A 15,131-nucleotide genomic window follows, 5' to 3' on the forward strand; every position below is an offset into this window, starting at 1 on the left:
CTATTTCAATTGAATTAAAAGAAAATTGAGATATTTTCAAAGTAGGATTTTTCTAAGATGAATCTTTTCCAAATTCAAAATTTTATATGTATAGAAATAAATAAATAGGTCGATAAATAAATTAGTAAGAAGATATAAGAACAAAAAAAATTAGTAAGAAGGTATAAGAACAAAAAAAACCCCAATTTTGTATTTTATTAGGTTATATAATACAACAATTTTCTTTGAACACTCTATAACATGTAATTCATGTGTATTTTTTCAATAATTTTAATATTTCTGGGATGATTTTATTCAAGTTTATTCTAATTTTTTTTAAACTAATATATATATATATATATATATATATATATATAAATCTATACTTAACTAACCATAAATATATAAAATTCTTTATTTATTTACAATAATTTTCTCTCACTTTGAATGTTTGTGTTTATATATATATATATATACACACACACACACACTTATACATCAATAAATTAAAATTTTAAATTATTTTAAAATAAATAATTTTATTAAAAGATTATTTGTTATAAAAAGCATTCTAAAATCTCATGTAATTTGTAGAGCATATATATACACATATATACTCATGAATAGATCAAATATTAATTTGTTTAAAATATTTTACTCTTAGAATGAATATACAGTAAATATGGGTATAAAATGAATTGAAAAAGAATTAAAATAACAAAAGAAAAGTTCTTTATTACTCTTAATTTAATCATTTTGCTTACAACCAAAAAGATACTACAAATCTCATTATGTAGATTTTATTCATTGAGTGGACTTTAAAGAAAAAAAAACAAACTCCATATATTGTCCAAAGTATTAAATCTTTGGAAAAAAATTGATTGCATCACAATAAGAAATTTTTCTCATCTTAATTGAAAAAAAACATTTAGTTTTTAAGATATCACACAATTAATAACCATATCTATATATTAAAAAATCTCTACTATTCAATATCAATCATTCTATTAAATGTTAATAGAATATTTAATTTTGCTAATACTCTCTTGTATTTGTAATAGTCATTTGTGAAATTACATAATTTTTTTCTAGTGATTGTAAAAAATCATATAAACTTGATTTTTATAGCTCAATTCTTGGTACCAATATTTACAATTCTTCTAAAATTGCTTTAAAAAACATAATTTTTATAATAACATGTGCATTGCATGCATTATATGCAACTAATTATATTATTTGAAGAATTTTAAATTAATGTGGCATATAAAAGTTTTCAAATATATGTGATTGTGTTAGGTATTATTTACATATCTATATCTATATATACACACACACAGTGACTTCTAAAAGTAATGCAACATCCTTTTCAAACATACAAAATTGACATTTTTTCAGGAACGGGAAAACCTTACGTCACGTGGTGCCAATACAAACTAAATAAAGTATATAGCTAGCCTCACGTCAATTTCCATGGTGATCGAACCTACAAGCCAACAGTAAATGGCAGAAACGTAAATTTAGGGTGTTGCATTACTTATGGAACTCTTCAAATTGGCTGAATTACGGGAACAATTAGCCTTGGTGGTACCAAAGTACTTACTGGTTAACACTCTTGCTTTGCATTCACGAGGTCCTCGGTTCAATTTTCCCTTCCACCATGCCCAAAACTTCCCTAGAAATTCATGCACAGGTGATTGCCCTGCACACTGAACAACAGAGTTGCTATGCAATAGCCAAGAAACTAGGAACAACACCATCAACAGTTAACCGCATCGTTAAACGTTACGGAGCTACGGGGAAGCTGGAGGAAAAACGGAAGGTCAGAACGTCCACGCATTCTTAGTGAGAGAGATGATGGTTACCTGGCACAATTAGTGCAAATTGAAGACCAGAGTACTGCAGTAAAATGTCAGAGGGTTCTTTGAGAGGTTACAAATATCACAACTTCTCTTAACACAGTAAGAAGAGCACTAAAGCGCCAAAGACTACGGTTTGCAGTTAGGAAAAAGAAGCCCCTCTTTTCGGAATGTCACAAACAATTAACGCATGAATGGGCAAAAGAGCATAAGGATTGGACGGAGGATCAGTGGAGGAAAGTTGTTTTCTCAGATGACAGTAAATTCAACATTGTGGGGTCTGATGGTCGAGAGTGGTGTTAGAAGAGGCTTGGGGAACTCCTAAGCCATCGTGTTGTTAGTGAGACTGTGAAGCATAGAGGAGGGAGCATCATGGTTTGGGGTTGCATGAGTTGAGAGGGTGTTGGGGAACTGACCAGAATCGAAGGAAACATGAATAGCGAACGTTATCAGAACATCCTACAAGACAGCATTAGCATGTCAGTTCTGAAGTTGGGAAAAGAAGCGGAGGAGTGGGTGTTCCAACAGGATAATGACCCAAAGCATACAAGCAGGTCAACAGTTAAATGGTTCAATGATCATGCAATCACAGTACTGCCATGGAGTCCTCAATTTCTCGACATGAGTCCTATCGAACACTTGTGGAACGAAGTGGACCGGCGTCTCCGACTCCGTCAAGACCTCCCCACTAACAAGGATGACCTTTGGAAGAAGCTGCAGGGGGAATGGAACTGCATTGAGGTGGAAGACGTACAGAAGCTAGTGAAATCAATGCCCAACAGAGTGCAGACATTGTTGAAGGCGAAAGGAGGATACACCAATTACTAGCCGAGTAGCATAGCATTAATACAAAATGAACAACAAATAAACTGCATTTTTTCATATTTTTTACAATGTTTTCAATGTCATCCCAACAGGGTTCATGTGTCTCGGAGCATAGTAATGTCAATAGTGCCAAAAGTAATGCAACATCCCGAATTCACGTTTTTACTACTGGCTTGTAGATTTAATCACCATGGAAATTGACTTGAGGATAACTACATACTTTATTTAGACTGTGTTGGCACCACATGATGTAAGGTTTTCTTGTTCCCAAGAAAAAGTCAATTTTATATGTTTGCAAAGGGTGTTGCATTACTTTTGGAAGTCACTGGGTGTATGTGTGTGTATATATATATATATATATATATATTCACATATAAATATAAATATATTTGTAATTGATGACAACTTTTACTACCTTAATAAATAACTGCAAGCTACAAAAACATATTTAGAAAAAAATATTGTCCTTCCCTGGTGCTTTGTTTAATCTACATTGATAAAAATCTACATCCAAGTGCTTTGGCTCCCACTAAAGCATCCAATGACACAGCCGGTTCTCAGCTTATCAATTTTTGTATTCCACACAATCCTCGTCCACCTGCACACCATTCATCTACTCTGAACCCCACAACATGCATAATTCTGATGCTAGCCCTGTATTTTTGTGGTATGATCTCAACAGTCTTCCTGGTTTCGGATCACGCAGTTGGGAGCTCTTCCATGAATGTTTTCTAGTTTCATGAGTTGACGAACATTCTTGCGATCTCGCATCCATTTCTCTCCTATTTCTCTCAATACTCGAATCCTGCTGGGCACAACGCAGCACCTGAATGCTAGAAACGAATCCACGCGGATAATAATCCCATCCTGTTGCGCGACTGTTCCGATATACGCTTCACTTCATGCCTGCATTGTCAACTCTTTGTGCAGGACCATGAGTTGCTTCATGGATGAGCATCAACCTATTCAGCTCAAGAGTGTCCCGAGGTTCTGCAGTTTCAGTTACTTGTGAAGTTCACTGCTCTTTCCGAATCGATCATACATCAGGACGATCCAGTACGACCCAGTTTTCTGAGCCGGATACTGTATCAAGTATTATGTTTTCTTCAGCTGCAGATGCACACAACTCAAGTCATTTTGTGACGATTTTTCTCGAAGGGCCATTTGTTGTGGCAGAGTGGATCTGTCTGTGAGCTTCCTCGACCATTTTGCAAACTTTGCAACATCTGATTCAACAAGGATACCATCAAAAGCAAAACACACACCCATGTATATAAAAATAATAATATTAAAGATACGGCAGCTCTGGCTTCTTACCCTTTTTAGCTATAGCTTTGTGTGCTTCCTTGCAAGGAATTCTGGAAAGGATGCAGTGCATATAGTTCACAACAATTTTCATGAACTTGTTGGACTAGGAGCCATATACTGCACCGACCAGATAGTTTGTTTTATCTACTAGAATAAGCGAGTCTGGTAGAGTAGTGCCCCGTCTTGGCCCAAGCCAGAAATAGCAGTGAGTGGTTAGACTGCCACAATGGCTCACTTAGCTTCATACAAATGTTTGTCTCCTCTTGACCTTAGGGAGACAGGGCACTCTGCTCAATTGTATATTTACTTCCGTCACTGTTCACGGAAGTCATTCCACTATTGATAATACACATTATCAAATATGGTATCAGAGCCGAAATGGCTACAACTACCGCTAGCTCCTCTACCTTCTCTAACACTTTAGCAGCAGGCGCAAGCACCGAGACAACAACGACAGCATCAGCTACATCACTGTTGAGACTGTTTACTCTTTGTTCTGCCTCCGACAAGCTCAAGGGGGCTATCAATTAAAATGCGTCGACCTTCAAGGCTAAGAGATGGTTCAAGCGTAACAAGCTCTGGTATGAAATTGTCATGCTAGACAACTGGGCACTGGCCCTAACACCAGAACAGAAGGAAGACAAGATGGAATCTACTATATACATCTACACACACTCTGTGACGTCAGACATACTTCTCATCATCGCGGAATTTCCTTCAGATCCTGCCAACTGCTAGAAAGAACTCAAGATCTAGTATCAGTCCAATCCGACAGGCATAAAGATGGTGCTGAAGGAAGAGCTCGGGATGACCGTCATGAATGAGAGTGAGCCAATTGACACAGACATCAACACCATCGAAGGGCTAAATATCCAACTCAACAACATTGGAAACACTATCAACACAAGAGTGCTGATTCAAATCACTCTCAGAGGATCACCACAGAGCAAGACTCTATTCAGGAAATTGTTAAGTGCTACCTTACAACAGTTTTCCGCTCTAACCTTTGCTGATTTTATTGGACACTTGCAGGCCAAAGCACTATCCGAGGCACTCTCTGAACTTCATGTGAACACAACCATGGCAGCCCAGTATGTGCCGCTCATGTCGAATACTAGCAACCAAGGAAGAGGTTGTGGTTCCAGAGGTCGTGGTGGAAGATCAGGAGGATCGGGACCCAAGTGCCTCACTGCGATTACCGTGGCAAGAGATGTCATGCTGAAGTTGACAATTATGTCAAGAAAGTGGACGCCAAGTTGAGAGGGTTATCTTTAGTTCAACTCCAACTACTTGAAGTAGAAGTGGGCAAGATGAACAAGAACAAGGCCAAACTCCACTTAGCAGAAGGCAGTAGATCAGATGACGACTACGTAAATGTCACTCCCGAGGAGAAGAAGACTGAACATGTTGGCTATGCATTATCTGCATGTCTTGAACAATGATTCCCGTATGAGTGTTACCTAGACTCTGGCACAACCAAACATATCACTGGTAACAAAGTTGCCATCAACTCAGTGTCTGCTAGCTCTAGTCACTCTAGTACTATTACTGCTTGTAGACACAAAGCTTCCAATGGCTGGAACTAGATTTACAAAGTTCTTTGATAATAAAAAGAATTCCAAAGTGTTGTATGTTTCTAGTTCATGTAAGAACCTACTTTCAGTCGGTGAACTAGTTGATTCACGGAACAATATCTGGTTTTCTTCTGATCATTGCTAAGTCACTAGAAAACATATAATTAGGTCCTAAGAAAATCAAGCTAAGATATAGAGATCCTCTTAATAAACTCTACAAAATACATTACAGAGAATGTGACTCAATATTATTCTAAAGTTCATAATTATGCCTTTCTACATGAGAAGTTCCTTGTTAAATGTGCCGACATTGGAATCCAAGTCAATGATGCATTAGTAGCAATTACAATAAATAGTTGGCTTAGGCTACAAGCACATCTCAAGTTACTACATACACACTTCAAATTTCTATGTGCATACCTAAGAAAAATAGAGGCCTTTGATTGAGTGGTTGTTATTGTTGATTGAAGCTTGATACTTGTGACATTTGTGAGAAGTCAAGAAGGGCAGGATTTGCTTGTATGAATATATGGATCTAGATATATTTGAGCAACTCTTTTCATGAGTTGTATATTTTTTTAAGTCTCATAAAAGAAAGCTCATTATGAAAGAAAGGAAGAGAATAAAAAAGAGCGAGAAGAAAAGAGCAAACAAGCAAAGAAAGAAGTGAATTATAAAAAAAAAGAAATAAGAAAGACTTAAAGAAAAGAAAATATACTTTGTAAGTCAAGGATTTCAAAAATGAATATTAAGATAATAAAATCTCTTAGTCCATATAAAATTCAAATTAAAAAATTTCTTTTAAAAACTTTGTATTCAAAAATCCTTATAGAGGCACTACTTCTTGACCTTGCTTGCTGAACAACTAATGAGACCATTGCATGGAAGGCTTCTATCTTCGTTAATGTTCCAATTATTATTGTAAGTGTTATACTCAATACAATAATATCTAGCCAATTAGATGCATTTATTTATTTATTTATTTATTTATTTTTTGTAGATGTATGTATAGTAATTTAATATATATATATATATGCAATAATTTAGGATAAGTTTATAGCTTGAGCCTAGATAGTTAAGAATTATGGCATAGATGACTTGTTTATGTATATTTCAATAAATTAAGAGAGATGAAAATTAAAGATTAATTATTACTATCTTCAAACTACTTCTACATTATAAGTCTCTATGTCTACACTTTAATAACATCAAATAATATCACATTATAGTACCAAAAAATCCAAGAAAATAACATTATGGCTATTTTAGGTTGTACAAATAAATCTTATGGATTTTTATCAATAGACTTTTTTATCTTGTTCTTCTTACTTTTTAACTTCTATCAACAATGTTTTATAATTTTTTTGGTTATATTTTTTGAAGAATAAGAATGATTCTTTCTTTATATTTATGAAGTTTAAAATATAAATTAGAAATAAAAGAAGACACCAAATTCATTGCATAAGATTTTATTGTAGAAGAAAGTATTTATCAACAAAATTCAATAACTATTGCCGAAGCTAAAAAATAATTAGATAGATTATAATTTCTAAAATTCTTCAATAATACATTATTATAGAGCATAAAAACTAAATTATCTAAATCTTCTTTTTGGATTCAAATCTTTTTATGCCACTTTAAAAAGAATTTCTAAATGTTGCTTGTTATATTCTTAATTAGTGCCTATCTAAAAATTAAAAGATTTTATTTCACTAAAAACATTATAGAAATCTACACATGTTGTGTTATATTTTAAGATTATTAGATTTCTCAAAAATTAGCATATTTTTAAAAAATAATAAAATAAGTCAAGATCAAAGTTTATTAAAACTATTTTATTTAATATAATTAAAAGAAAATAGATAATTTTAATTAATAAATAAGAAGTTTTTGAATACAAGAGATGTGTTGTTTGATGAAGACAAATATGGTGACTTCATCCAATACAACAGCTTTGAACCATCATCAATAATATCAATCAGCTAAGATTATAAGAACATGCTAATTTATCTAAAAATTTAACACATTTTCATCCTATACCACCAATTAATATTCCATATATTTTTATAAATAATAATTTAAACTTATCAAATTATTTTATAGGAGCATTAGAATCTCTTAATATTATCTTAAAACATAATCTTCTTACTCTTATTTTACTACCATTTCATCTATTCAAACAATCTTAATATATTATATTTATTTTTGTTAGAATTTTAGACTATTAAGTTAACTTTTAACCACATATTACTAATATTTTTTTAGTTGAGCATGCTTAGCAATTGCTTCTAAGTAGATTCTTAAATCCAAAGAAGACTTCAATAATATTTGCTTCATAGCTAGAGTAGTGGCCAAAAAGTACAAACAACAAGGATGTATTAGTTTTCATAAAAAAATTATAACTATGCTTTGTTAGTCCACTTTTTGGCTCATTATCACTTTTTCTATCTCTATGGAATGGAAAAACATCCATACAAATATTGTAACTATCTTCTTAAATAAAAAGTTGCAAGAGTTTATTATTTTATTACTAACTTTTAAATATGCCATAAAAGATCTTCATTTCATAAATTGTTGTTTTAGAGTCAAATCACTTGATTTTCATAGAAGATGCTTCTTCATTAAACTAAGTATTTTAAAGACCTCCTTAAAGATTTTTAAATGTCCAAATGTACTTTGACGACTTTGTCTCTATCAAAAGGTATTAAATGGCTTGTAAAAAATAATATTTTTTAATTGATATTACTTATTTTAGATAATTAGTCAAAAAAATTATCTTTCTTATTAATACACAAATTATATCTTAAATGGAATCTAGCTTGAAGATAATCTTTTGAGATTAATTTTATGCCACAAAGATAGAATTTAAAGCTACAAATATTTAGAAAAACTTTTAAACTTTATTTAATGGCTAAATTATCATATTTAAAAAAAATTATATTAAAGATATTTTTTTCTTAAAAATAGTTAAAAGACTTGATTTAATAAGAATATCATGTTGTAAAGGCTTTTCTACCTAAATCTTTAAACCACAATTGTTAGTAACAAGGTCATTTAATATAAAACAATAAGTAGAAAAAAATCCATTAAGTTAAAATAGATTACATATATTTGACTTAATTTGGCACCCAATACTACATCACGTGTCAATTATTATATAAATGAAGATTATTATATACAATAAATCAAGTGCTAAAACCAACATGAAGTATGGATTCAAAAACCAAGTAAGATTGCATAATAAATACACTTTCAAAGTCTCTTTTAGTTTATTAAGAGGCCTATCAATAAATTATGATATTAATGTTATATATATAAGAGACTTATATAAATAGAGATAAATGTCATAATGATATTATTACAAAAATTATATACAACTAAGTTAATATTATAGCAACTAGATCATAAAAAATTGTAGCAAACCTAGAAGAAAGAATTGTCAAACCTTGTCAATAAATAAGGCATAATTAGAAGACTTCCTACAATGAAAAAAATTCAATTTTCAAATAGAAGAATTGAAGGTGGTGGTATCATGCATGTCATATATCATCCACATTGGCATTGGTTATATAATAGCATGATAGCAAATTCTTTCTTTTTACCACATAAAATAAAATAAGCAATTTGATACAATTGCCAACTCACAATATAAGGAATTATCTATAGAAAGATGATAAGGAATATATTTTTTTAAATGCTTCTAATACTTCTATCTATCTTTTCTTTCAAGCATTTAAATATCTTTAGCCAATACATCTTTAATACAAAGAATTGTGCACCTTATCCTGACATCAAGTATTGTAGATACTTCAATTTATAAATATATATAATCTTTTTTAGAGAATCTTTGCAACTAAGATTGTTAAGTGTAATTTTTATTTTAGTTATTCTTTAATTTCTTTCAGAATAAACCTGTATAGGAGAATTCGAACATAGGAAAAGACTAAGTGCATGAGTTTTACTTGTTAGGGTCACACAATTAACTGTATTCCGAACTACTAAAACACCAAGAAACATTACAATGCTTTCTCCTAGTAACAATACTCTTTCATCAACTGATAACAATAATGTACAATCTTGCACTTTCAAAAGACCGCTCAAAATACATAATTTCCAAACAACACCAGAAATAACAGACTTCACTCCAACCAATCTGAATTCACATAATTTCTGTAATCACCAACTTCCTTTGTCCAAAATACACACAACTCTCAATAAACAACAATCATAATCTTTCAATAACTCTTCATATAATTCAATCACTCAGTGTTTCAATTACATAATCAATAACTCATAAATCAATCTCTGATTTATTCCACAGACTCACTTCTCAGTATTCAAAAACTATCCATTACTCTTCAACAAGAAAAAAAAAAACAAAGAGGTAGCACGAAGCTTTACCCCGGCTCATGGCTATCACAGTCTGGCACTCAGAGTAACTTCTACAACTCCTAAATACTTACTCCATATTCCCAAATTCTAACTGTAATCCTGTAATTAACCTTTTTTAATAACTAAGTTAACCATCTATCCTCTTGAACTGACTATTCTATGGACTATTAGTCTATTTTACCAATATCTTACAGAAACAAATTAATATCTATTCTACATTAAGCTATGTTAAAAATATAAGCATATTATAAAATATCACAATGTTGAGCAATAGATAGATTCTTTATGGCTATAGACATTGTTTTTTTAAAGAATTCTATTCAATCATATAGACATTGAGTACAATTGTCATGGTCATTTAAGTCTAAAATTGGAGTCAACTTCTTATGTATTAAGTTTAGTAGAATTAACTCCCATTTATATAATAATTAAAAAAATAATAATATTCAAAAAATTCTTACTTGCTATATTAAAAATCTATTGCAATCTACAATAATATTAAGTCATAATTACAATGGTTGTTGTAAAATAGTCTATACTTTTATAAATTATAATTGATGGTTTAAATAGTATTTTTAGCCAAGCTATCTACTTTAAGATGATTCTTAGTAGGATGCTATGATCTATCAAAGCTTTAATATACAAAGCTTTATAGTTTTCAAAAAATTCTCTTCTTTGATTTGTGAAGACTTCAACATGTATTCTAAAATATATCAACATATCATTAAAAAAAGCCATAGCTTTTAACTTTAAAGTATTTTATAGCATAGCTATAAGTTCAATCAACTTATTAAAATATTCAACCATCACCAACATAAAGCTCTAATATTGTAATATACTCTTATCAATCTATTAAAGAAAAGAATTGAAAGAATGTAAATAAATAAAATAAGATATATATTGAAAAAAAGAAAATATATCTATATATATGCATGTATATAATAAAATATTAAAATAATCTAAGCTTTTATTAAATTGATCCAACCTTTTGTTAAACACAAAATTTCATTGTGCTTTAATAAATATAGTAAAATTGAAGCCTTGTCAAGGTTAAAAGTTATCACAAAGTGACATCTACTTAGTTGCAATGGTATTGGAGTGGTGATCAAGAGAATTTATGGCAAATAGATAGAAGGTATATATAGGCATAATTTAATTTTTAATTTTTATCCACACTAATTGTTATCTAATGCTTCTAAAAAATTTCATTGAGAATATAAGCAATTATAGAGTATACACTCTAAATTCTTATTTATGGCTGTAATCTTATTCTAACACTTATTTGTGAAGAATATAGGAAGCTAAGAGTTTTAAAGCTCATCATAGTCAAAAAAAATTTATTGATCATTTTAAGCCCATATTCACTCAGTCTCAGTGCATGTCACGTGCTAATATGTCAAATTTTTAAATTCCTTCTTTTATAGTAAAGTCTCATGGCTATTATAAGAAAGGCATTGATAAGAATGAAAAAGGCTTTATTCTTATCTTTATATATACTCTTAACTAGGAGCTACATAGCGATATCTTATAGAATATCTAAAATATATTGACTTTGCAAGATACGTATCTTAACTTGCAAGGCAAGTTTTCTATATGTATACTACATAGTTAGCTTGATCTATAAGCTACAATCACGTAGTTAACTTATTAACCAAGTTTTTATTCTACCAATCTACTAAAAACACATGTAGTATCAAAGCAACGTCTATAAAGCTTTTAAGAAGCTTTTTTAGAAAATATTATGAAATAAATTTATTTTTACTTACTTTTATTTAATTATATAAATAAATATTATAATAAAAATGTATGTGTGTAATATTACTCTTTCTTTTAGGAATGAGTTTAATAAGAAGCAATTATCATATGTTGAAAAAATCTAAGATGTAGGAAATTTTGTTTGCTACATACTTTGATCTTTGTTTTCTTTGAAGATAGTTGATAGACCCTCTTAGCCATTGATAGTGTTCCATATCAAGACAAAAAGACCACCTTGATATTTAATCATTATTGAAGCCTTTCTAACTTTCTTAAAATAAAATATTTAGAATACCATCAAGAGTCATTCCAACTTCTAATAAAATAGCCAAACATCGAGAATCTCTTTTGAGCTTGTAATATCAAACACGTTGTATCTTGCCATCTATTCAAGGAAAGACATGTCATTCTTGAGGATCTTCATATCAATTACATTGTCTTGAAAGTTGTAACAATTGCAATATTTCATTCAATTGGTCAGCAAGTGATAGCTCTTGAATTGAATCTATTGATTATTAATTTTTTGTTTCTTTTGCATCACAAATGCGTAAAAGAATCAAATAAGAGTAGAAGGTAGAATGCTATCTTCTCAATGTCATGATATAACACAACTAATAGATGAAAGAGTGTAAAAATTATTATATTATAGAAGATCTTAATTCAAAATATTATAATAAATTATTTTAGAAATATAGATAATAATAAAAAGAGTAGTAAAATTAAAAAGTATTAATATTGCTTTTTATAAAATAGATTTCTATTTATTTTGTAGAGCCATAAATAAGATAAAAGAAAGTAAATTAGAAAACTAAATAATATAGGCATGTATAAGAGGGAGTTAAGAGTAGATTTTAGCAAAATTTACCTCAAGAAACTAAGAATTGATACTTGGAGAGGACCGATTATCAACTTGGATTGAAATCAAATCTTGAGCTACAAAATTGCACACCAACAACAACTTTAGGGTTCTTTTGGAGATTGAAGAATAGAATTTAAGAAAAAATTTTATAAAGTTTTTATGAGCATTGGTTTTGTATGATTTGAATTTGTAATGACTTTGTAAGAGCTTTACAAAGTCAAGATTGTTTTGGATGACTCAGGTTTTTATAAAATAAAATAAGGTTCACATTTTGGGCAATTTCAAGAGTTTTGTAGTAGATCTATAGGTGAAATTTTGTTTCTTAATGGTTACAGTTGTGTTTAATATGTGCTATAAATTTTAGCTTGATCTAAAAATTGAATTGAGGATTATTGAAGTTTAAGTGGGTCGAGATCTTGGAAAGTAGAAATTTAGGTCTAGTAAAGATTTTAAAGATTTCTTGCAATCTATCAATTAGATTGGAGTATAAATTATGTATATAAATAGTAGACTTGTTTTTCTATAAATATAAGAATTTTAAGATCAATTAAATGATATAAAAGAGAGATGTTAACACTAGAAGATTAGCATGAAGGATGAAAAAGGAGGCCGACCAACATCTAAGCAAATTTTAGGATTTTTCTTTCATATGGTAAGTGTAATTTTCTTCAAATTCATTATACTTCTTTGTAACTAAGAGATTAAGAGGTGTGTAAAATTTTAAATAAGATCAATGGTTTAATCAAAAGATATCAAGGTTCTAAACTACCTTAGGATTTGGTTTAGGATTTAGGATTTGGGTAGGATTTGGTTAGGATTTAGTTTAGAGTTTGATTAGGGTTTGATTTAGGATTTAGGATTTTTTTAGGATTTGGTTTAGAATTTAGGATTTGGCTAGGATTTGGTTAGAATTTGGGATTTTTTTAGGATTTGGTTAGGATTTGATTTAGAATTTAGAATTTGTCTGAGATTTAGTTTAAGATTTAGGATTTGATTAAGATTAGATTTAGAGTTTAAAATTTATCTAAGATTTGATTTAGGATTTAGAATTTGTCTAGGATTTGATTGAAGTCTATTAAGATTTCAATTAAGTTTAAATTAGAACTTAATTGAGATTTATTTAAGATATATTATAATTATTTTATTATTTTTTAAAGCTTGTTAAGGATTCTTTTAAGATTTATTGTGGATTTTTTTTCAACTCCTTTAAGATTTCTTATTGTTTCTTTTGTAATTTTTTAAAGATTTCTTTTGAATCTGATTAAAGCTTGTTTAGCATTATTAAGATTTAATTAGAATTTATTTAGTATTCTATTAGAATCAGGATTTTTTTTATTATAATTTCCTTTCTACTTTCCATAGCCAAGTGCCTGGTATACTCTCAAGCAACACTTCATGTAATATAATATTGAAATCTTATTTCTTTTATAGTGAAGATTTTCTATTCTTCATCTTGATTTTGATAGATGTTGTTGATGAAAAACCTCAATCTTCTTTATTGCATTTGTAAGATTCTTTACTAGCTCTTATATGCATTCATTGATATCATATCAGTGCCATTAAACAAGATATTCTAATCTATTTCAATGTCACTTTGAATCTAAAATTTCTTTCATCTCAAATTCTTGATTATTATCTATTTCTATAAGAAAAGGTGGCATTTGTCTTCTTTTAAAGATATTTCTTATTTTATATGATTCAAAAAAAAATACATAGAATATAAGATGAATCTTCATAGATTTTAGTAGATATAATCAATAAGCAATAAGATTTACTTGTTCACTAATAAAAAAAATTCAAGCCTATGATAGTCCAACTTGTCACAAGAACAAATATTCTTGATATTATAATGAAATAATCATATCTTGTCACTCATGTTGAATTATGATTGTTCATTGTAATAGGCATTGGTATTAATCTTTTGTCATTCTTGAGCTTCCTTTAATTTTGCCTTCATTATTGCACACAGTTTTGACAAATAACTTCTTAAATATTCTACCATAAGATTATTAATTTTTAAAAAGTCAAAAATATCAAGTTGTGGATGATAACCATATTTAATAAAAAAAGATATTTATTAAGTAGAAAAATATACCAAAATATTATATGTACTTTTTGCTAATGACAAAAGATTTGTCCAATCATCTCAATGATAATTAATAGTAGACTTCAAATATTACTCTAAAGCTTAATTCATCCATTTCATTTATCCATCAATTTGAAGATGAAAAGCCAAAGAAATCTTTATATCCACCTTTAATATCTTGAAAAGGGTTCTCTAAAATCTTGATATAAATAAAGTCTCCCTATCTGATATAATATCTTTGATTAATTCTTGATATTAATAGATGTTGAAAAAAAAACTTAATTATTTCTTTACTTGTGATAGATTTTGTACATGGTACAAAATATATCATTTTGATAAAATGATATACTATCATAAATATAGAATCATAAGCACCTGAGATTGGAAGATCTATGATAAAATCTATAGAAATAAAAGACCATGATTGTTTTAGAATAGATAATGATTGAAAAAGTCCATAAAGTCAATGACAAAGAGTTTTGGATCTTGAACAAATA

This window comes from Physcomitrium patens, chromosome 3 (genome assembly GCF_059467195.1).
Source record: "Physcomitrium patens ecotype Gransden chromosome 3, ASM5946719v1, whole genome shotgun sequence".
In the NCBI taxonomy this organism is placed as follows: domain Eukaryota; kingdom Viridiplantae; phylum Streptophyta; class Bryopsida; order Funariales; family Funariaceae; genus Physcomitrium; species Physcomitrium patens.